The sequence below is a fragment of the Ailuropoda melanoleuca genome, chromosome 3 (genome assembly GCF_002007445.2).
Source record: "Ailuropoda melanoleuca isolate Jingjing chromosome 3, ASM200744v2, whole genome shotgun sequence".
Lineage (NCBI taxonomy): Eukaryota > Metazoa > Chordata > Mammalia > Carnivora > Ursidae > Ailuropoda > Ailuropoda melanoleuca.
In genome coordinates this window covers 51,452,466-51,476,189 of record NC_048220.1, presented here as the reverse complement: position 1 = coordinate 51,476,189, position 23,724 = coordinate 51,452,466, and the positions used below count along the sequence as shown (strand labels likewise).

The following is a 23,724-nucleotide window of genomic DNA, read 5'->3' as shown; positions in this document are numbered from 1 at the left end:
ACCAAAAAAATCACTACACTTGGTAAAACTTGAAAATAACATAAAGGGGGCAGAAGGACTTCTGGTAGATTCTGTTTAGGGTGTGCATGTGTGTCTATATGTATGTCCGTGTGTGTTTATTTTTAAAAAATTCTTTTTCCTGGTTTTTGATGTAAAGTTCCATGATTAATTAGTTGCGTATAACACCCAGTGCACCACGCAATACGTGCCCTCCTTACTACCCATCACCAGCCTATCCCATTCCCCCACCCCCCTCCCCTCTGAAGCCCTCAGTTCATAAACTTTTTAAAAAGATTTTATTTATTTACTTGAGAAAGGGAGAATAAAAAAGCATAAGGAGGGGGGAAGGGCAGAGGGAGAAGCAGACACTCCAGAGCAGGGACAATGGGGCTCGCTCCTAAGATTCCAGGATCATGACCTAAGCCGAAGGCAGATGCTTAACCATCTGAGCCACCCAGGCACCCTTGTGTGTGTTTAAAGTAATGATTTCCATTTTGTCATAGTTACCAACCTGCAATGTAAGGTTATACTAGAAGTCACATTCTTCTTAATATCTGAAGCAGAAAAACATTTCATTAAAATTACTTTCAGAGAAGCTTCTCACAATAACCCATTCATTTTCGTGTGTGTGTGTGTGTGTGTGTGTGTGTGTGTGTGTGTGTGAAGAATATAGCTATTTCCTTCAAGCTTTCTAACACTAAAGAAAGGCAGTGAATGGTCTTATCTGACTTTGGCTGCATAGCTCTCATGAAGAAATGTAGAGTAAATTTTTTCTCACTCTTTTATTTGGACCAAAACATTTAATTACTATGAATCAACAGATCTCCATTTTAGTGTCTCAGTACTTGAGTGTCTATACATCATATGAACAATCAGGTGCTTTGTGTTACCAACAATCTGAGTTCCCAAGCTGGTTAGTGACTTTCAAAGGTTTCCGCTTGAGCCTTGCTTCTCAAAGACTGGTCCAGCAGTATTGACATTACCTGGGGAACTTGTTAGAAATACAGACCTAGAAGCATCGAACTTTACATCGGAATCCGGGGATGTACTGTATGGTGATTAACATATTATAATAAAAAAATCATTAAAAAATAAAAAAATAAATAAATAAAAAAAACCAACACCGGGGTGCCTGGGTGGCTCAGCTGGTTAAGGGTCTGACTCTTAATCTCAGCTCAAGTCTTGACCTCAGAGTTGTGAGTTTAAGCCTCGCATTGGGCTCCATGCTGGGCATGGAGCCTACTTAAACAAGACAAGACAATACGAAACAATCCCGACACCCATCCCTGGTTGCTGAATTGTTCCCAAGTTCCCCACCCCTTTTGTTCATCTGTGTTCTTTACTGACCACGCTCTGATGTGAACATTCATGTACATACATTTGGACACATGAAAGCACACATCTGACAGTGTCCTTATTCCTTTTCTTTCACTCTAGAATATCATACTTTAATAAAAAATATATTTCCAAAAAAAAAAAGAAAAAAAAAAAGAAATACAGACCTACCGAATCAGAATTTGCATTTTAACAAGATCCTGAGGTGATTTGCATGCACGGTAAAATTTGAGAAGTATCAACTCATATTTGTTTGCATTCTGTTGTAACTTGAGTAGAAAAAAAAGAGCAGAATTATAGGTGTTGACCAGGAATTATAGCTGACTATGCTCATAGCAGTGTGCCATGCAATTCATGAAGAAAAATGGATGAAGAACTGCTTATACATTTTTAACCATCATAAGAGTGAATATGAATGATTACTGAATTTCTGTAGAGTATACCTCTGCCATGTAACTAGGATCACCATATATCCCACATTCCTGGGATAGTTCTAGTTTATACCTGATACCCTAGAATAATTATTAATAGTACCCCACCACCTTTTAAACTAAAAAAGTCCTCATTTGGATAACAAATTTTCTGTTGGCCCTAATCATAATCTGCTTCCCAAAAACATTTAATTATAAGAATAAGGTATTCAGGCTTCACTAGTCACCTAATTCTGCTCCTACGAAACACTGGTGAACGGGATGGAGACCTTCCACTACTAAAACAACAAGGCAACCGTTTTTCATTTCACAGAAGAAAAAAAGTAATCTTCTCATTTTAACTTTTTGCTTATTAATTTTTTCTTATATCACTAGTATTAATATGGTTTATCATTGTGGTTGTAATCTTCTCATTTTAACTTCTTACTAATTTTTTCTTATACCACTAGTATTTAATATGGCTTATCATTACTAGAATCTAGTATAGGGTCTGACTTAGAACAAACCTACATGTTTATTTTAAGCTTAATATATCAATACGTTTACAGTGTTGCAGAAAGAGCACCATGACTTCCAGCTACCTGAACTGTTTGGAGAATCACAACTGTAGTCTCCCATGACTGAAAACACCACTCTACAAATTTCCCATCGGCATGTACTAAATGGACAACAGGCACACTGGATGTACACTAAAAACCTAGATAAAGAACAAGAAAACTGGACATCATCATTCAGTGGTATGGGTGAGTCTGTGGAAGCAAACAAATCCAAGGAGAAAGGTGGCAGGCATCTACCCTCTTACAGGTAAAATGAAAGAAACTGCCATTCACTGGCTGTGGTGCAGAGTATAATGAGATGAAAACATAGGGTTCGCTAGGGGTTGGCTCTGGGGAAGTCAATTCTGCCTATTTGATCAGAGGAGGACCTAGTGGGGCCAGAGTCAACTACCAGGAGCTAGAGTCCATTCAGAGAGCAATGGGGGGAGCTGGGAGAAGAGCCAGTTACCAAAGACAAGGATAAGGATTGCCAAGGCAGGAAAAACAAGTTAGAAACAAATCTAGATGACGTGGAAAAGTAATCTGGAGAGGCAACACATTAAATTCTTTTCAAATCTTTTGTTAAGGTATAATTTACATGCAGTAAAAGTTACCCTTTTTGGCATATAATTCTGCAAGTTTGGCAAACAACAACACATCGCAGTCAGGATATAGAACAGGTTCTCTCACCCCCAAAATTCCCCAGGCCCATCTGCCATCAACTCTTCTGACTCCAGGCCTGGCAACATTCTTTTTTTTTTTCCTATTTCCAGAATGTCATGGAAAAATATAATCATACAGTATGTAGTTTCTGTATCTGGCTGCTTTCACTTAGCATAATGCATTTAAGATTAATCCTCATTGAATTTATCAGTAGTTTGTTCCTTTTTTATTATTGAGGAGAATTCCATTGTATAAATGAATCACAATTTGTTTATTCATTCACCAGCTAAAAGACATTTGGGATGCTTCCAACTTTTGGAGATATAAATAAGGCCCATATAAACATTTGCATATACGTTTTGTGTAAACATGCGTTTTCACTTCCCTTGGGCAAATATCTAGGATCAGGATCAATGGACCATGTGATGAATAGATGTTAAGCTTTGTAAGAAACTGCCAAAGTGGGGCGCCTGCGTGGTTCAGTCATTAAACGTCTGCCTTCGGCTCAGGGCGTGATCCCAGGGTCCTGGGAAAGAGCCCCACATCGGGCTCCCTGCTCCGCTGGGAGCCTGCTTCTTCCTCTCCCACTCCCCCTGCTTGTATTCCCTCTCTCGCTGGCTGTCTCTCTCTCTCTCTGTCAAATAAATAAATAAAATCTTGAAAGAAAGAAAGAAAGAAAGAAAGAAAGAAAGAAAGAAAGAAAGAAAGAAAGAAAGAAAGAAAGAAGAAACTGCCCAAGTGTTTTCCAAAGTACCATTTTGCATTTCCACCACCAGCAATGTATAACAGTTCCGTGTCCCACATCTTTGTCAGCATTTGGTATTGTCGGTTGTTTTTTTATTTTAATTACTCTACTGGGAGTAATCTTCAATCCATTCCTGTTTTAACCTCCCATAAATGAAAACACTATACAATAAATTCCCATCTAGGGAAATGAACACTATACAATAAATGGAAAACACTATACAATAAATTCCCATCTAGTGAAATGGACAACAAACACACTTATAGCTTTAATTTGCATTGCCCTAATGAGAATGGTGTTGAACATTCTTCTTGTGCTCATTTGCCATTCATATATCTTCTTTGATGAAGTGTCTATTCAAATATCTTGTCCATTTTTTACTGAGCTGTTTTCTACTTTGTGAGTTTTGAGACTTATTTATATATTATGCACTCAAGTCCCTTATTGAATAAAGATTTTGCAAATGTCTTCTCCCAGTCCTTGGCTTGATTTTTGCTTTCTTACTGGTATCTAAACACAAGGTCTTAACTTTGACAAAGTTAAATTTGTCAAGTTTTTCTCTTATGGATCATGATTTGATTTCATATTTAAGAAATCTTTTCCAGGGGCGCCTGGGTGGCACAGCGGTTAAAGCGTCTGCCTTCGGCTCAGGGCGTGATCCCAGCGTTCTGGGATCGAGCCCCACATCAGGCTCTCTGCTCTGCCGGAGCCTGCTTCTTCCTCTCCCTCTACTCTTCCCCGTGCTTGTGCTCTCTTGCTCTGTCAAATAAACAAATAAAATCTTTAAAAAAAAAAAAAAAGAAAGAAATCTTTTCCTAACCCCAAATCACGAGTGTTTTCTTTTATATTTTCTTCCAGGAGATTTATAGTATTATGTTTTACAATTACTTGTATGATTCATTTGGAGTTAATTTTTGCATACAGTGTAAAGGTATGGCTCGAGAATTATTTTGGTTTTGGGAAGCTGTCTTTTTGTTTGTTTTGTTTTTATTTGTTTCATCTTTTGCATCAGGAATATCTAAATATTTTAAGTACCATTTGTTAAAAAGACTGTTCTTTCTCCATTCAGTTGTCTCTGTACCTTTTCCAAAAATCAACTGGTCATGTACATATGGGTCTATTTCTAGAATCCTTATTCTTTTCCATCTTCCATATGTCTATTCACTTGCCAATATGATATTGTTTTGATTCCTGTAGCTTTAGAATCAATTTTGAAGTCAAGTAATGTGAATGATCCAACTCACTTCTTTTTCAAAGTTCTGGCTATCCTAGTTCCCTGTCTTTCCATATACACTTTAGAGTCAGCTTGATTCATATGTACTTTTAAAAATCAGCTAGGATTTTGATTGGGATGCACTGAATCTATAAATTAATTTGAGGGAAATTGATATCATCATAATATTGAGTGTTCCAATCTACAAACACAGGATAGCTCTCCATTTATTTAGATCTTTGATTGCCTTCATCAGTGATTTGTCATTTTCGACATAAAAATATTGCACATTTTGCTAGATTCATAAATATTTCTTTTTGTGTACTATTGAAATTGGTAATTTTTTTTCATTTGAATTCCAACTATTTATTGCTATCACCTAAGAATATGACTGACTTTTGTATATTAGTTTTAGTAACTTTTTGTGTGGATTCTTTGGGACTTTCCAACCACGTGACTATATAATCTGTTAATAAAGACAGTTGTGTTTTTTTCTGTTCAATCTACAAGACTTTTGCTTCTTTTTCTTGCTTTATTGCATTGGTTATGGTTTCTAATATAATTTTGAATAGGAATGGTTAAAGTAGAAACCCTTGCCTAGTTCCCAATATTAAGGGAAAAGCATTCAACCATTCATCATTAAATATTATTTTAGCTATAAGGTTTTTGTAGATGCCTTTTATAAGAAGTTCCCTTTTACTCTGACTCTGCTGAGAGTTTGTTAAAAATCATAAATGAGTGCTAAATTTTATCACACAGATTTTCTGCATCTACTAGACTGATATGATAAATTACATTGGTTTTCAAATGTTGAAACAGCTTTGCATTCCAGGATTAAGTTGGTTATTATGTATTATACTTTTTATAAATTTCTGGATTCAATTTGTTAGTATTGTGTTGAAGATATTTTCATCTATGTTCATGAAGGATATTAGCTGAAGCTCTCTTTTTGTAACATCTTTATCTAGTTTTAAAAGTCGGGTAAATTTGCCCTCATAAAATGAGTTGGTAAATGTATCCACCTTTGCTATATTCTGGAAGAGCTTATGTAGAATCAGTATTATCTCTTCCTTAAATGTTTAGAACTCACAAGAAAACACATTAAAATTTAACTGTACTAATCTCATAGAATTGTGAAGATAAATGAGACAGTGTATGAAAATAGCCTAGGTACTATAACAAACAGAACCCAGGCAGTAACAAATACTTGCCATTATAATTAGTCTATTAATCCACCTTAATATAGGTAGTTAGTATAAGAGCATGCACCTTCCCAGTGAAGATTATATGCCACAGGCTGGCATGCAAACCCAGCTACGTTGGCCATAACCAATAATGTTAAAAGCCCAAGATTTGAAGGAAAAAAAAAAAACTTTAGATTTCTTTGCTACAATCATTATACACCCATTTAAGATACATTGTAAAGAGCCATTAATATTTTTAATTTATTTTTTTAAAGATTTATTTATTTATTTACTTGACAGAGAGAGAGAGACAGCCAATGAGAGAGGGAACACAAGCAGGGGAAGTGGGAGAGGAAGAAGCAGGCTCCCAGTGGAGGAGCCTGATGTGGGACTGGATCCCAGAACGCCAGGATCACGCCCTGAGCTGAAGGCAGACGCTTAACGACTGAGCCACCCAGGCGCTCTGAGCCATTAATATTTTTAAAGAATTTCAGCATTACGCTATTTGAAACATTTTGTTTTATAATTGTTCTTTAAATTTCTATATGCACAAGAAAAAAATATGTTGCTATTTACTACAGTCATAAAATTAGGAATGAGTTTAAAATTAGAAATGCAGATGGGTGCTCAGGTGGCTCAGTTGGTTAAACATCAGACTCTTGATTTCGGCTCAGATCATGGTCTCAGGGTCATGAGATGGAGCCTCTCATCGTTGGGCTCTGTGCTGGGCATGGAGCCCGCTTAAGATTCCCGCTCTCCTGCTCCCTCAGGCCCTCCCCACCCCACCCCTGCTCATGCTGTCTCGGAAAAAAAACAAACAAACCAGGAATGCAGGTAAATAGTACAAAATTCCTTATTATGTCCACTTTGCATTTCAGTGACTACAAAAAACACACGAGGACTAAATGAATGGTAAATAATGAATCAAAGGTCTGGTAATTTTAGAAATCCATTAAACAACATACTGAATATTTTAGCAGTTTCAATTATGCATTACTACTACATAGTTTTTTATACATCCTTATATGGTTTTGCAGACTTACATTGTAACAGAATGCGTGTGGAGGGAGGCAGTGAAGCATACCAAAAGCACTTATATAAGGGTCTGATGGAAGACTCAAACAAATGAAAAACAAAATCTAGATCTTTCAAATGCTAAGGCTTCATTTGTTATGAACAGAGAGGACTCAAGCCTTGGCAATTCTAGGCTAGTGATCATCACAGAAGTACATTAATGAAAGAGAATGCTAAAGTCAGGGTCTTGTTTCCTGTTGGATAAATAATGAATATTTATTGAACGCCTCTCAGCAAGCATACATGGAAACTGTCTAAGTCAAACAAGTCTCTGTAATGCTCTTACAGAGTGCCACAGAATATGCAGATTCCCTTGGTGTATGGAGACAACCTGGGTTTTGAAGCCGCACAGGTATAAATCCACTATTTATAGTTCTGTGACCTTGAGCAAGTAACATACACTCTTTCTGCACCTGTCTTTTAATTTCTAAAATGCATTCCTGCCTACTGATGCACCCCACAAATATTTCTTGATTATGCTAGGCCCTGTGTCACCTTCTGGGCATGAGGGCAAACCTTCAAGAAACCAGACAAAGAAACGAGCATTCACCACGGAGTAACAAGTGATATCACTGTACAAGAAGAAGGTGCACAGTTGCACATTGGAATGCTGTCTAAATTGGACCTGGGAAAATTGGGTAGGACTCCCTTAAGGAAACTACTGTTAGGTAAATTCTAAAGGATGAATGGGAGTTAACTAGGTGAGCTGTGGAGTGTAGGGTGAAGAGGGAGAGCCTTCAGGCAGGCAGAAAGGCTCAGGGGAGGCAGAAAGAGGGTACAGTGCCATCAAGGACCTGAGGAAATTTGCTGTGGCCCTAGTAAGGAATTGATAATTGAGCTTAAGGCAATGTGGAGCCGTTGTTGATTTTTTTTTTAAAGATTTTATTTATTTATCCGACAGAGATAGAGACAGCCAGCGAGAGAGGGAGCACAAGCAGGGGGAGTGGGAGAGGAAGAAGCAGGCTCCCAGTGGAGGAGCCTGATGTGGGGCTCAATCCCACAACGCCGGGATCACGCCCTGAGCCGAAGGTGGACGCTTAACCACTGTGCCACCCAGGTGCCCCCCGTTGTTGATTTTTAAAATGAAAACAGACAAGGTATTTTTGTTTTACAAACTAAAAGTGTAATGAAGAGGGACAAAACTGAAGGCCAAAGGCCCTGTTAAAAGCTGTTGCAACAGATGATGGTGGCCTGGACTCGGGTGTGATAAAAACTAAGAACAGGTGCCTAGAAGCACAGGTGGTATGTGCTAGGAATCCAGCACATGTTAGATGCCTTGTTTCTTCTTCTCTCGTAATCAGTGCCACTGTTTCAAAAGGAATTGTCCAAATGCCCCAGTAGCCATACAAGTAAAACCTCTTTCCAATGAATAATTTTATAAAGAAATATTCTTCATAACAGATCCTTTCATATGTCAACAGGGAAGAAACACATTCTATTTTACTTCTCTATTTTTGGTCACCTAGCAATGAGATTGCTATAAAATGTTGATGTAAATACAAATTCATTGCAACAAAATTGTTTAAATGTCTTAGTTAATTACAGTAAGTTTTGTCACTAAAGATCACATTAACTGTTTTACTGTCTTCATCAAGTTTAAGCATTGTTTTATTTTTTAAAAAGATTTTATTTATTTACTTATTTGAGAGAGAGAGCATGGTGCATGTGTGAGCAGGGGGAGGGGCAGCGAGAGAGAGAGAGAGAGAATCTCAAGCAAACTCTGTGTGGAGTGCAGAGCGGATGTAGGGCTCCATCTCAAGACTCTGAGATCCAAATCAAGAGTCCGATGCTTAACCAACTGAGCCACCCAGGTGCCCCTAAGCACTATTTTAAAACTGTTCCAATAGTTTCATATTATTTGTTTATCATTTGTCTCCTCCCCCTTGAGAATGTAATCTCCATAAGAACAGGGACTTATCTGTCTTGTTCTCTGTTCTACCTCCAGCAGCCAGAACAGTTCCTAGTGCTTAATAGGGGCACAATAAATACGTGTGAACTAACTGTTTCACAGAATGAATGAAGAAGGGGGGGGGGNTATTATTTGTTTATCATTTGTCTCCTCCCCCTTGAGAATGTAATCTCCATAAGAACAGGGACTTATCTGTCTCTGTTCTCTGTTCTCTGTTCTACCTCCAGCAGCCAGAACAGTTCCTAGTGCTTAATAGGGGCACAATAAATATGTGTGAACTAACTGTTTCACAGAATGAATGAAGAAGGGGGGGGGGCATCTATATGAAGTAACAGAAATTAGCCACTCCTAACTGGTATCTTTACCTCAACGCTCTCCCTACCCAAGCCATTGCACACTTGCTTTCAAATTCATTTCCCTGCTCAAACTGAGCCCAAACTGCTGCACCTGACCTTCAAGGATTCCCATCCACTGCAGTAGCTCAATCTCCCACCACTGCCAAGTTCCAGCACTTACACCATTTCTCACCCCATCAATAGGATAACTTCCACTTCTCCCAGCTGCCCCAGTATGCTCCAGCTCTGCCTCAAATACCCTGCATCTCCCTCCCTACCTGAAAACAATCCCATCTGCCCTTTAAGGTTCACCTCAAAAGTGACTGCTTTTTGAAGTTTCTCTTTATACTTTAGGTCAGTGGTTCTCAGCTGGGGGCGATCTTGCACACTCTCTACTACCCTGGGGGCATTTGGCAACATTTGGAGACATTTTTGGATGTGATGACTAGAGGGGAAAACACTACTGGCATCTAGTGGGTATCAGACAGAAATTCTGTTAACTATCCTACAATGCACAGCACAGCCCCCTACAACAAAGAATTATCTGGCCCAAATGTCAATAGTGCTGGGATTAAGAAGCCCTTAAGCAAATGTCCCAATGCCACCTTCAAACCACTGCAGAGTTTCAGACTGCTTATACTGAATGCCCACTCTTTGTTGGACAATATTTATATATAACACACCTGAGCCCTCCCTCACAGGTCTGTGTGCTTGAGATCACAGGCTGAATCTTACCCAGTTCATTTTTCCCAATGAACATAGCACACCCCTTGCACAAAGGAGATGAATATTTGTTAACTGAAATGGAATTGAAATTTTGATTTCGTTTTAAAAAATATTTCAGTTATCTACTCAAGTCTATTTTCTCCTGTGTCCTGTTAAGAAGAAAAGGAAAGGTAGGCACCATCTTGTGCATTGAACCTTTAAATCCTTAAGACTCTGGTGCCTCATATGCTCATAGGAATAAGTGTCCATTTAGGGCAATAACTGGTGCTATATTGGATTAACTATAGTTTGGATGCTAGTTTTCACCACATACTGTGAAGCCGTNTTAGGGCAATAACTGGTGCTATATTGGATTAACTATAGTTTGGATGCTAGTTTTCACCACATACTGTGAAGCTGTATTTTTTTTTTTCATTTAATATACCTGTAGCTTTTGAGCTAATAAACAAATAAGTAAAAATACCTTGAACCTCAGCTGAGTTAAAAGGTGGCTTTANTGTGGGGCTCGATCCCATAACGCCGGGATCACGCCCTGAGCCGAAGGCAGACGCTTAACCGCTGTGCCACCCAGGCGCCCCCGTATTTTTTTTTTCATTTAATATACCTGTAGCTTTTGAGCTAATAAACAAATAAGTAAAAATACCTTGAACCTCAGCTGAGTTAAAAGGTGGCTTTACACAAGTCAGGACTAAGTAATACAGGCCATGATTCATCTAAAGTTCCTCTGTTTTTTATAATCCTAATATTTAACAAAGTTAATAAATACTTGCTAATTTTATAGTCCATCGACATTATAAATATTCTCTGATCATTTTACAAATAAAATATTCTGGCCATTTTGCTGACAGGGCTGTACATGTAGAGGCTTTTGGCACACTTACAAAATTCAACTAAGAGTGAAAATTCACATCTGACCATCAACTCCTAATTTCATCTCTTCTGAGACCTAAGAAAGTGATTAGCTTAAGGAATATACAGACGCAGACACACACTAGTCCTTAGAATTAAGTCTGGAATTTTGAATGAAAAATTCAGCTTGGTGAAAAGTAGGAAAATCTGATCTGATCAGATGCGACCATCAAATCCCTTCACCATGACTATCAGGTGAGCTGAACCCTCATGACTATAAACCCAAAGGGACTTCAGGCTGAGGACACGTGCATTGGCTCACCTGAGAAGCTGTTACACTGAGAAGCTAGGCATCCTGATTCCCAATACTGTCAGTCAGGGACAGTGAAAACTGTTATGAAAGAGTTTTGTGTTGTCATATGTCAGCCAGACCAAAAAAATCAATGGTTAGTTATCCTTCAAGGGAAGAAGGAAACCTCTCTAAGCAGAAAAGCACAATGCGATCAGAGGACCCTGAGAAGCACTTAACATTTTCATGGTTTCCTGAGGGAAGATGTCACAACACATCACTACCAGCAGAGGAAATGAAGACAAGACACACACACACACCCACACGCACACAGAGTACCCCAGCAAACACATACATACCAGCAAAGGAAAGCACTAATATGGCCAGGAGGAGGTACAGAAGAAACTTCAAAAGTATCACTGGGAGCCCCAAGAGCTCAGGGTCACACTTTATTGCACTTTAATTTTAGGCAAAGATAGTTCATCATATAATTTTTTAAATTTTGCTTTACCCTCTTTCAAAATCATTTACTGAGTGAAAAAAATTTCTAAGCCAACAATTGGACATCGCATGAACTCTTATTTTCCATCTCATTTAGGAGCTTAATTTTTTTTTATTTTTTAGGATCTTTATTAAATGCAATATGATGTTCAAATGTCTGATGTGGTCGTCAACATAACAACTGTGTAATATGGTGATAATAAGGGTGTGCATAATGTCAAAAAGTTGGGAGTAAATGAATTAATTGCCTATTGCAAAATATCCCTTTAACTTTGGCTCAGGTCTTGTCAGTGTATAATTTAGGCAGAGCTCAAATGACTCCAAATCTTCCACAGCCACTAGGCTTCATTGGTGTCACCCTTAAAGAAGAATCATATGATACGCCTGATGTTAATAAAGCTGGAAGGAGAAGATGGCCTGTATTCCTGTCTGACATTCAATTATATTAATCACTGGCTTTGCTCCTCAGGCTTGCTGGGAAGTGGATATTAATCTTTACGGGTCTGGATTTTTTTTTTTATTCACTGCCTTTGAATATAATCAAGCCTTCTTGTGCACACACATCGGTATCCCAAAAGGCAGGTACAATCATCACATATTCAGGTTCACGGTAATGAATGTTTGGAGCTCTGCCCCAATAACAATGCCCACTGCACACCATAGATAAAGAGAGTGATGCCATTATCAACACTCCAACTTTGGATTAAAAGGCACACAAACTGGATATAATATTCAGTTCTGGGTCACTCCTTCAATGTCTCCCTTTTGAATTACCCTTACACCAGTTTCTGTTGATAAGAAAAATAATCTTATCCTTGAACTACAGACCAAGACAGGGCACCAACCTTTCATTCCCTGTTTTTTCAGTCTCTTCTGGAAGCAAATCAGATGGCTCCCACCCTCATACACAGAAGATGGGCAGGGGAATCCCATAGGAAACATTGTCTAGCAGTGACCTCAGACAATAACAAGAAATTGTTATTTGAAAAGCAGGGTTAGAAGAAACCACCAGACTCCTACTGGGCATCTCCCCCAGTTGTTAGAGCAGCCATCTTTGAAAATGTCTGTTTCTTCACTCCTCTAAGTTTCCCCTGTGCTTAGCTATCACTAATCAAGATTAAGGCAGCACAGTAAAAACTCATGCCTTCACAGCACAAGTCTCCACACTACTTGTGTTGTGGGTGAGCCTTGGAAGTAGAATTATGATAAAGGCTTGTATATTTTCTACAGACACAGCATTTCTGTAAGCAAGTTCAGCTTCTACACTACCCCCTTGACAGCTACTGCTAGAGAGAGAGTAATGTGGCAATCTTCACAGAAAGAGCGTGCTCCCTTCAGAGACAATGCCAAAATGGAAGAGCTCTCCCTGTGTTACAATTTGCCCTTCTCATCCCCAAATATAAATCGGGTTACTACATGTGGTACTAAAATGTACAGAATTAAAAGCAATCCAACAACATATATTTTGCAATGCCTTATTAAATAATTTTCATAGATAAAATAACCCACCTGAACACATACACTTAAAATAACTACCCAATGCCCAAATAGTGTCAAGGAGAAATAGAAAAAAATAATAAAATACATTTTTAAATATGTAAATTTTCTGGTGTAACAACTCTAGAATACAAAATGAAGACATGAAATGCTTGCTTCTAGGTGTATAATCATCATGAATATAACAAACACCCATGGAGACAAATAGAGGTGTGCTTATTAGCAACTTACATATCACAATTAGTGTGTGTTACCGCTGGTGAGCAACTCTTGGTAAAATTTTAAATAAAACAAAGTATAGTCTTCCCTTGATTGATTTATAAGTAGTTTCCCCCAAGGAAAAAATATATATAAACTACACAAAAAATCCTTGTACTTAACAGAAAAAGTTCTAGACTTGAATTATTAGAAATGAAATTTTCGAATGAAGGGGGGGTAAACAGAAGGGGGAATGAACCATGAGAGACTATGGACTCGGAAACAAACTGAGGGCTTCAGAGGAGAAGGGGGGTGGGGGATTGGGATAGGCCAGTGATGGGTATTAAGGAGGGCACATATTGCATGGTACACTGGGTGTTATATGCAAGTAATGAATCATGGAACATTACATCAAAAACTAGGGATATACTGTATGGTAACTAACATAGCATAATAAAAAATTATTATAAATAGAAAAAGAAATGAAATTTTCACTTAAATGGATGTCTGGTGGGACATGGGAAAGTTGTGCAGTGTGTTAAGACAATGCTTTCTTCTGTGGAACTGCCCTATGCATTATGTCTTTGATCAGTGGAGCATGGGCTGATGTTGACATGCACAGATTCTGAGCCTAGGCTTAAGAGGCATCACATGTTTCCAGTCATCTTTCCTGTACTTCTGTCATCCCCATGCAAAAAATATGAACTGGGTAGCCAATTATTCTAAGTAGGATTAAAGATCTGAACCTAACCTTAATTTGAAGAAAACCTAGCAAAGCTCAATGTAAATTAGCCTACCAATCCACAGATGCGTAAGCAAAAAGAAATTGTTTAAGGTTGCTAACTTTTGGAGTAGCCAGTTAGGCACCATGATGTAGCAATAAATGTCTGATGTATCAAATGAGATTTCCTTTTTTTTCCCCAGCATAAGTGAGGCAAGTGGTTAAAGGAGGGATAGAAAAATCAATAAGAAATTCATTGAACATTATATCAAAAACTAATGATGTACTATACCTTGGCTAATTGAATTTAAATTAAAAAAAAGAAATTCATGATGTTGGACAGGGAATGGTTGGATATTAGGAAAAACAAGGAATGGGTGGGATCCAGGGAAAAGGTAGAAGTTAAGCAGCACTATAAAAAACATGCAACACTGAGTCACTAGCTATATGAGTTGCTGGGATATGGAAGAGCCCTCCAACAAATCATGCTAACGTGAATTTCATGAGCTTGCTACCCCGCAGTCGCCTTAGAGGATGGAATCTACAAAGTCTGCCACAGTCTGGTAGATCCATGTAAAGGCAAGTAGAGAGGCAGTAAGAATTGATCATTCATGGTTTTCACCAAATAAAACCCTTGTCATCAAAATTCAAATCATGGTTCATTTATCTCTTCAGATTATTAACACATACACATTAAACAAACAGTAGCCCATGAGTATTTCATTTTTATCAACACCTTTGCTTTCAAACTAATTGAAATCTTCTATAAACCTGGCTTCTATCATATAGATATTTGTAAAACTAATTAAATGTATCTGTCATTCTATCTAGTTACTAATGTTCTGATATTCTGAGGTCTGATTCAATGGTAAATAAAAGAAAGAACAGGTTTAAATATTTGCAAATAACCACAAGCAATGATTCCACGCTCCAATGAGCTAGGAATGCATTTTAAATAATTCATATACATTTTTAATGATCTAAAGATAATGCCACATGAATCTGAAGTTTCTAGAACCTATACAAATAATTGACTAAGCATAGAAAGCAATGAAGAAATACAATTAGACACAAGAATCACAGGAGTTCACAAAATAAAAACAAACCAGTGATCTTAAGTAACTATGCAATAAACTTGACAACCTGGATAAAATTGACAAATTTCTTTTCTTTCTTTTTTTTTTTTTTTAAAGACTGCTTACCAAAACTGACATAAGAAGAAATAGAAACTCTGGAACTTTTACCTATTAAAAAAAATTATTTTGGGGGAGCCTGGGTGGCTCAGTCGTTAAGTGTCTGCCTTTGGCTCAGGGCATGATCCTGGCGTTAGGGGATCAAGCCCCGCATCAGGCTCCTCCGCTGGGAGCCTGCTTCTTCCTCTCCCACTCCCCCTGTTTGTGTTCCCTCTTTCTCTGGCTGTCTCTCTCTCTGTCAAATAAATAAATAAAATCTTTAAAAAAATTATTTTGTAATGAATCAGAGACTTCAAAGCATTGGATGAAATTCTATACACATTCATTAAAAATTTTAGCAAATCAGAAAAAGAAGGAAACTTTTCCAACCTGAGAGAAGTGGAGGTCAAATGACAGAATTGCTCATGAGGTCACAGGAGGAACCCAGAAGAGTGAACAAATTATGGACTGTTTTCTCTGCCTTTGGCATCTTGTGGACTGAGAGTCTGGCCATCTGGAGACAGCATCCTGTCTGTGCACAGTCATGACGTTCTCATGTCCATCAGCAGTGATAAGGCTCTGCCAAACAGTTTTCCAGACTGGGCATGAAAAAATAGGCATCTGAGCAGGACAGGGAGAACTGTGTTAGGCACCTCCAGAGGCACCTCCAGAAGGAGATTATGACTGGAAGGGACATGCAAGGTGTTTCTGGAGTGCCGGGAATCATTGCTGTCATGATCTGGGTGTTGGTTAAAGAGATGTGTTCACTTTGTGAGAATCAATTCAGCTATACCCTTTTAATATGTACACTTTTGTCTCTGTATATTATACTTCAATTAAAAAGTCTTAATAAATATTTAAAATGTGTTCAGCCCTTATGTGTCCAGCACCTGGAGTTACAAAGATCTCAGTAACTTGGCCTCTTCCCTTAAATTCAAGGGACTCAGAATCTAGTGGGAAAACATGTAGAGGGCCACAATGATAAAGTGTGAGCAGTACTATGATGGTAATGGCTACAAGGGGACTGGGAGAAACAAAGAAAGGGACCCAAATTCTGCCATGGAGAGGCATGAAGTTTTAAGCTGAGGCTTGAAGGGCAAGTAGGAGACTTTTCCATGAGTGGGTATATGTTGAGAGTCTGGGGAGGTTAAGTGGTGGGAGGGAGGACATTCCAGACCCATGGAAAGAAGATAAAAATTGTCCATCTCCAATCCCATCAAGTACACAGCCATAGGATGAAAAATGACCCTAAAAGAAAAACATTCTGAGTAGCAATACAGGCTTTTGAAAGCCATTGCACACGTAAGATTTATTGAGAACAGAGGTGGGAGATGGAGGAGAGGTCCTTGACTTTAACGACCTAAGTCAGCAAGGCGCAGTTCCTTTCAGTGTTCGGTGTACTGTATGTTTATAGGTGAGTTCCCTTTTTTCATTCAAAATGAAAACAGCTTTATTGAGCACCAAAATAATTTATGTTCTCACAACCTCAATTACCTTCCTATACTATGAACTAAAAAAATATCCAAGGGAAAAACTGGCACTGCATTTTAGCCACTAAAACACTAATATCTGGACATATTTGAGAAACATCATTACATGGGCAACTTGAAATTCATTTTTGCCAACTTTACTAATGCCTTAATTACAAAAGTAATATGTAATTACTGTTAATTACAATTCAGAAATATATAAAGTGAAAAGTGTCAGGTCCTCTCCATTTTATCCCCCAAAGATAATAGTTTGGTCTTTGTCTTTCCAGACTTCTAATGTACATCATTTTTTTAATAGAGACATATGACATATTCTGGTCAATCAACTGCTGCATTTTTAACTAATAACGTACCTTCAAAATATGTCCATGTTCGTACATACAGGTTCATTTCAATGGCTTGCAGTATGTCATTATTTAGATATACCATAATTGATCTGATCACCCTCTGATGGACATTTAGATTGTTTCCCATTTTTCACAACCACAAATTATATGCACAGAACATCCTGTGCAAAATTCTCATGATTTATCTTAATATTCTGATACTTCTGAGCATGACTGGAAGGGAGGGACTAAGAAATCTCCCAGTAAAGCTCAGTGCAAGCAGAAGACAATCTGAGACTCATTATTTATGGTCTTAGGACAGGCAGCTGGAGTAGGAAGGGACAATTGATTGTGAATGCAGGATGCTGTGTCACCTGAAGTGCTTTCTCACCAGTCTCATACATTCACACACCCTCTGAATTCTCCAGGGACATTAGAAACACATGGTAGCATCAAGAGGTTGTATGATACTGAAACCAGGGCATTCTGGGCAATGGGAGACCTGCTCTGCACCACTGTGGGATGCTGCTGCAGGGAAGGAGAGTCAAGGACCACAGGAATTATCCCTGAGAGCTCAAAGAAGTAGTGAAGAATCTTTGCAGCAGACTGGAAATCCACAACTGGGGTAGGAACAGAACCAGGGAAATGACTGTGGACGCTAGCGTGGGTCTGTATGTCTACCTTCACACTGATGTGACCAAAAGGAAACCCTGGCTGTGGATTTAACAGGATACTTCAAAAAATAATAATCTTTATACTTAAATTATTTTTGTGTTCAACACAGCTCATAAAGTGTTCAATGTGCACTCACTGGAGCATGCTGTCACATGTTGAAAATAATACCAGGGTGAAGGCAAACATGAGAATGTCCCGGTGGAATTATTAGAATGTCGCTTTTTCAACACAAACACACATAAGCAAAAAAATTAAAAAAAGAAAAAATGGCATCCTTAACACTACTAAAGAGTAATATGACAATGAGTATATTTTAAAACAAACAGTCAGAGACTGAAATGACAAAGTGGGTCACCTTCTCTACCCACGGCAAAAACGCATGGCTGTTCCCAGCCGCAGAGGCTCCTGAGCTGCGTGACTCAGCTAGGTAATTCAAAGCAAAGAACAAGCATCTCAGATATTTCCCTTAGAACAATTTCAACCCCCCCAAGATCACTATTTATCTTGTGTGGATCCGCACATTTAAAAACCTGAATACTGGAGGGGATAGAGTCTAAAATACATCGCCAGTGTTCCTGGTGTTCCTACAAAGGCAGACCTAGAACCTCAAGCTGCAGTCTCTCTCAGCAGCTGCGGGAGCAGTGTCAGGGAGGGAAGGTCCATGGAAATGACCCAAGGACAGGAGAACTGAAGCTAGTTCTTTAAAAGTTTCTGATGCTCAAAGTTCTGGACCACACCGGATAGTTGGAATCAGGTGAAGACCGTCATGGCGTACTGGAAAAGTCACTGATCTTGGTTCAATTACACACCACGTAACAGGGGAAAATCACAAGTTCTCTGAGTAGTGAGAGGCCCAGGGTCATTATAAAGACTACAATGATCCACATGTACGTGTATATACAAATGTGCATAGGTTCCCAGGATTAGCTAATAACTGACAAAAGGAAAATGGGGAGTCCCTTGTTCAAAAAATTTCAAGAGGTGATGGCAGAGCATGAACCAAACACAGGGCCTTTCTAACCATGACGTCCTGTGTGGCCCGAGAAGAGAGCCCTCAGTGTTACCATTCCACGGGTGGGTGCTCCTTGCGACCAGGACCTTGGTAACTGCATAGCTGAATCTCCAGAGTACCTTGAATTTGGTAAATATTTAGGAAACATTTGACTACTTACAGGATTGCATTATAATAAAAAGGAAGCGGGGTTTCCTACATTAAGAAGGAAGCCCTTCACGTTACAAAACAAATACTGCTTGAAGGGAAAAGACATCTTTTACAGTACAGTGCCTGCAAGGCAACATGCTAGGAGCTTTATGCATGTTTTTTCCATTTACCCTTTACACACAGTCCTAAAAAGTAGATATAAAAATCATCTCTTCACAGCCAAAGAAATTAAGGCTCTAAGAGATTAAGAAACTTGTCCATGGTTATACCATTTTTCTCAAGCAGCTCATGAATTCATCTGATAAAATTTACTGAGCTCTTAATATGCTCCAGATACTGTTTTAGACACTAGGGATAAACAGCAAGACAAAACAACAACCTATCTCTAATTCTGTCCTTGGCCTCTTGGAGTTTGTAGTTCAGTCAGGAGAGACAGGTATTAATGAAAGAATCTCAAACAAAAAAACAAATCATATTTTAATATAAGTATAACCCACGCAATATTTGAGACATACTTAGATTAGGAAATGTTTTATTAATCTGAATTCAAATTTACTGAGTATTCTGTTTTTCTCCAACAACCTTATTTATAAAGAAAAGAACACTGTGAGAGAAGAAAGAATCCCCCCAACCCCCGAGAGGGTTGGGAAGCTATTCCAGAAAGGGAATATGACTGAAGTCTAAAGAACATCAGGAGTTAATATGGTGAAGGTAGGGTGGAACAGGCGACAGGGCAGGGTACGGCAGCTTGCTGGAGCAGGATGGCGCTGATGTCTGAAGGATGGGAGAGGTTTGGAGGTTAAGCAAGATGAAGTCCTAGAAGGGAGCAGGGGCCAGGCCATCGAGGGCCTTGAAGGCCATGCTAAGGTTTTCAGCCTTCCTGCCACCAGAGCAACCTGTCATAAATGCTGCTCCTTCTGCCTACGCACTTCCTTCTGTGATATCATCTACATAACTGTCTCCACAGGGTTCTTCCCAACCACCCATGTCACTCACTCCACCTCTGACTCCTACCACAGAACTTGGTCATCTTTAAGTCTGTCTTGCCAGCTGGTAGGTGACTTCTCTGAAAGCTTCACGTACAGATTCAATAAATATTGGAGACAACAACACAGCCTAAAGAGCCCTGCCACGGTGCCACACTGTCAAGTACTAGTTCAAGTACTTCTGCAAGTGTAAACCCCTAATGATGACATATAACCCACTTGGCAGAGCTTGATAAACAGGATATTTCTTGCCCATCCATGGAATACTCATTTAGAATGTCTAAGATGAAGCTCATACATCTCCATTTGAATAAACTCCCCAGGAAAGTATGGTACACAGGACTGCTAAGAATCATAGGTCTATTCAACTACACTAAGATTCTAATTCACAGGATTTTCAAAGAGTAGCAAATAACAAGAAAAAACACTTGGTCTAATCTGTCATAAATCTCACTGTGCTTTGAGTTGTAAGAAGGCCCAAGTGCTATGAGAAGACTAAAATCCATTAATATAGTTCTTACCTCCCAGTCTTAATCATTTGCAGTACATCCTGTCCATAGGAAATGATATAGCAGCCATAGTATGTGTTGGGTGCTCAACAGAAAGCTTTTAAAATTTGTCATGTTAGGGGCACTGTCTGGCTCAGTCTGTAGAGCATGCAACTCTTGATCTTGGGGTGTAAGTTCGGGGCCCACGTGGGGTATAGAAATTACTTAAAAATAAAATCTTTAAATAAAATAAGATAAAATTTGTCATGTTATATTCATCTGAATATCTGCTTTACTGAGATTAGTAAACTGAGATTATTATTTTTCAAATTTGGTCTTTTAAAAATGTCTTAATCCGTAATCATAATGGTATAACACAAAATCTAATAGATCAATTCTACAAAAACAGAGCCCATAGCTCCATGTAAAACTGCAACATGAGTTACTAAAAAACACTTCTTATATTCTACTTATAAGCAAAGTCCAAATTTAAAACATAACTTATCAAGGGATAAAGAAGGTGTGATATATATATGCGTACATATACATATATATATATATACACACACACATACATACACACACAACGGAATATCAACCATAAAAAAGAATGAAATCTTGCCATTTGTGACAGCATGGATGGATCTAAAGGGTATAATGCTAAGTTAAATAAGTTAGCGAAAGACAAACACTATATGATTTCACTCATATGTGGAATTTAAGAAACAAAACAAACAAAGAAAAGAAGAGACAAACAAAAAGCAGACTCTTGAATTTACAGAACAAACTGGTGATTATCAGAAGACAGGTGGGTGGGGGGAAGGGTGAAACAGGTGAAGGGGATTAAGAGTACACTTACCATGATGAGCACTGAGTAATGTATAGAATTGTTGAATCACTATATAGTACACTTGAAACTAACATAACACAGTATATTAATTGTACTGGAATTAAAATTTTTAAAAAATAAAATACAACTCATCATATATTTCTGTATTGCATAGAGGGAAACAATATTAGAATGAGAAACTACCAAGCCATCCAATCCACTGCTCCCTCTACACTTACTTCATTTTGTTCAATTCTTCCAAACAGGGGAAGCCATGATGATATGCAACTAGTACCAAGTGTCCCTAATTAAAAGAGGTGTTTGTGATAAAAATAAATGCTGTCTTTATACAACATTGAGACATATTTCCAGCAAGAATTAAAACAGTAACTTGACCCCCTCATTGTTATTTCAGCTGTGTCCAATAAAGAAAGAAGCTCCAAATTCAATTCACTGCAATGTTTTATGCTGGTTGCTCAATAGCGCTGGAATGGAAAAAGCAAAGCGAAAACAAAAACAATTTAGCAATGTTGTACCAAAACCACACACAGATAGGGGGCTGCCTCTCTCAGGTTTACGGACAGACTCGACATAAATGATGAGTTTGTGTTAAATGGACAATGATATACATGTTGTAAACCATGGGTCAAACAAAATCCAAAGCAACATGGAACCAAGAAGCACTAGTGAATCATAGGTTTTTCCTTGGTAGAGCCGCACTGGATAAAAAAGGCATTTTAACTTTAACCATTCATTATGTATGAATGATATGAATAACAACATTGTGAGTACTCAGCAAGGCATTTTGACAAATCAGATGTACCATCAACAAGTTTACATTAGAGTAAGAGATAATACCCCTAATTATAGGAAATGGATTTTCTGGGACTTGTGGTCACATGATATACTGCACATTATGATACCCTTTGTGGTTATCGCCTTAAGGGTGGAAACTGCATCCGGTTTTCTGAGGTACCTTCCACACTTAGGGAATGTGACTGGATTAATAATGAGTAGAATTTTTACCTAAAAGCTCTTAGGCTGGTCTGCTGCTTGCACCAGAGAAGCTACTTTTACTGTCATCAGGTCATGAAAAATAAATCTGCTTTCTCTACTACATCACCAAAAACACTCAGATGTAATCCAGAGCTTTTATTTTTTCCTTCTCCAGACAGCAGCTAATGGCATCTGATTTTATATAAGACTGTTAGGAAAAGTCTATTGTCTGTGTTCACTGACATTGAAGGCTAAATTTCATTAAAGGAACAGCACTGGTGACTGTCTCCAGAATTTTTTAAAAGATAAAATTGTTTTCTTTTTCCCTTAAAGGGACTGTGTTTCATCATATTTTCCATTCATAGAGAATTTGTAGGCACAAAGCTCTCTGAGACCATCATCTTTTGTCCTCAAAACAATTTTGTAGTAAGAGCTAGTCTGAGCTATTTTTCACACTTCTCAAATGTGGAGGATGAACCCAAGAGGGTAAATCACTTGCCAGGTGATTATAACATAATGCTTGGGAAAGCAGGGACTCTTTGTCTCTGGGCTCTTTGATGACTGCCTTCCTTTTATCCTTCCTCCCTCCCCTCCATCTCCCCTCTTTCAACCCTTTTGTCACACATACTGCAGATTTGGACTCATTCAGCAGAGCCAACAGAAAAACCTTTGCCAGGAGGCTTCCAGAAAGTGGGGTCTTTTTAAAAAATAAAAAATAAAATGAAACATGGTTTGGGCTTTTTATTTTCTCCCAGGGAATGCTTTCCACACACATTTTTATGTCTTAAGAGAGGAATGCAGCACACTGTTCTGTAAGCCATTCTCAAGCCCCGTTTAGAGGCCAGGCCTCCGAACAAAACTGAAGAACGGTGAAGGAATGTGGGAACACTACGGAATCTCATGAACCTCAACGTCGAAGCTTTCACATGAAAACTTGCCATGAGCACGAGGCTTTCCGGAACTTGCCACAGAAAACGAATGAACGCGTTAGAGATGAATGCCAAATGCTCTTCCAGGATTAAGGCTAAGAATCAAACTGAAACAACATTCTCGCGCTATCCATCGACTAAATATTTAGGAAGGCGGTCTATTGAGAGAGGAGGCCATCAGGACATCCCTGTTGCGGCGCCTTAAAAGACGCCCTATCTTTCGATCCCCGGGGAGCGCCTGGCCGCTGCGGCGCCTTCCCGGCACTGTGGCGCACTGCGGAGCTGCGGGCCAGCGGGCAGACCCGGCCCTGCGGGGCTTTCCTCGCCGCCCCGCCCGTTGGGCGCTGTCCGCGCCGGGAGCGCTGCGGGGCATCCATCACCCGAGAGACTTTGACGCACACGCGCGCTCTCCCAGACCGAGACTCCGCCGCCTCCCCTCCAGCCCCCATCCCCGCCCACCCCTCC

At 38.9% G+C, this 23,724-nt stretch overlaps 1 protein-coding gene across 2 annotated transcripts in view; it reads right to left on the bottom strand.

The window, feature by feature from the left end:
• SV2C (synaptic vesicle glycoprotein 2C) overlaps window positions 1–23,724 on the bottom strand; it is a 213,014-nt gene that overhangs the window by 187,825 nt on the left and 1,465 nt on the right. The gene's annotated exons all lie outside the window — the stretch shown is intronic.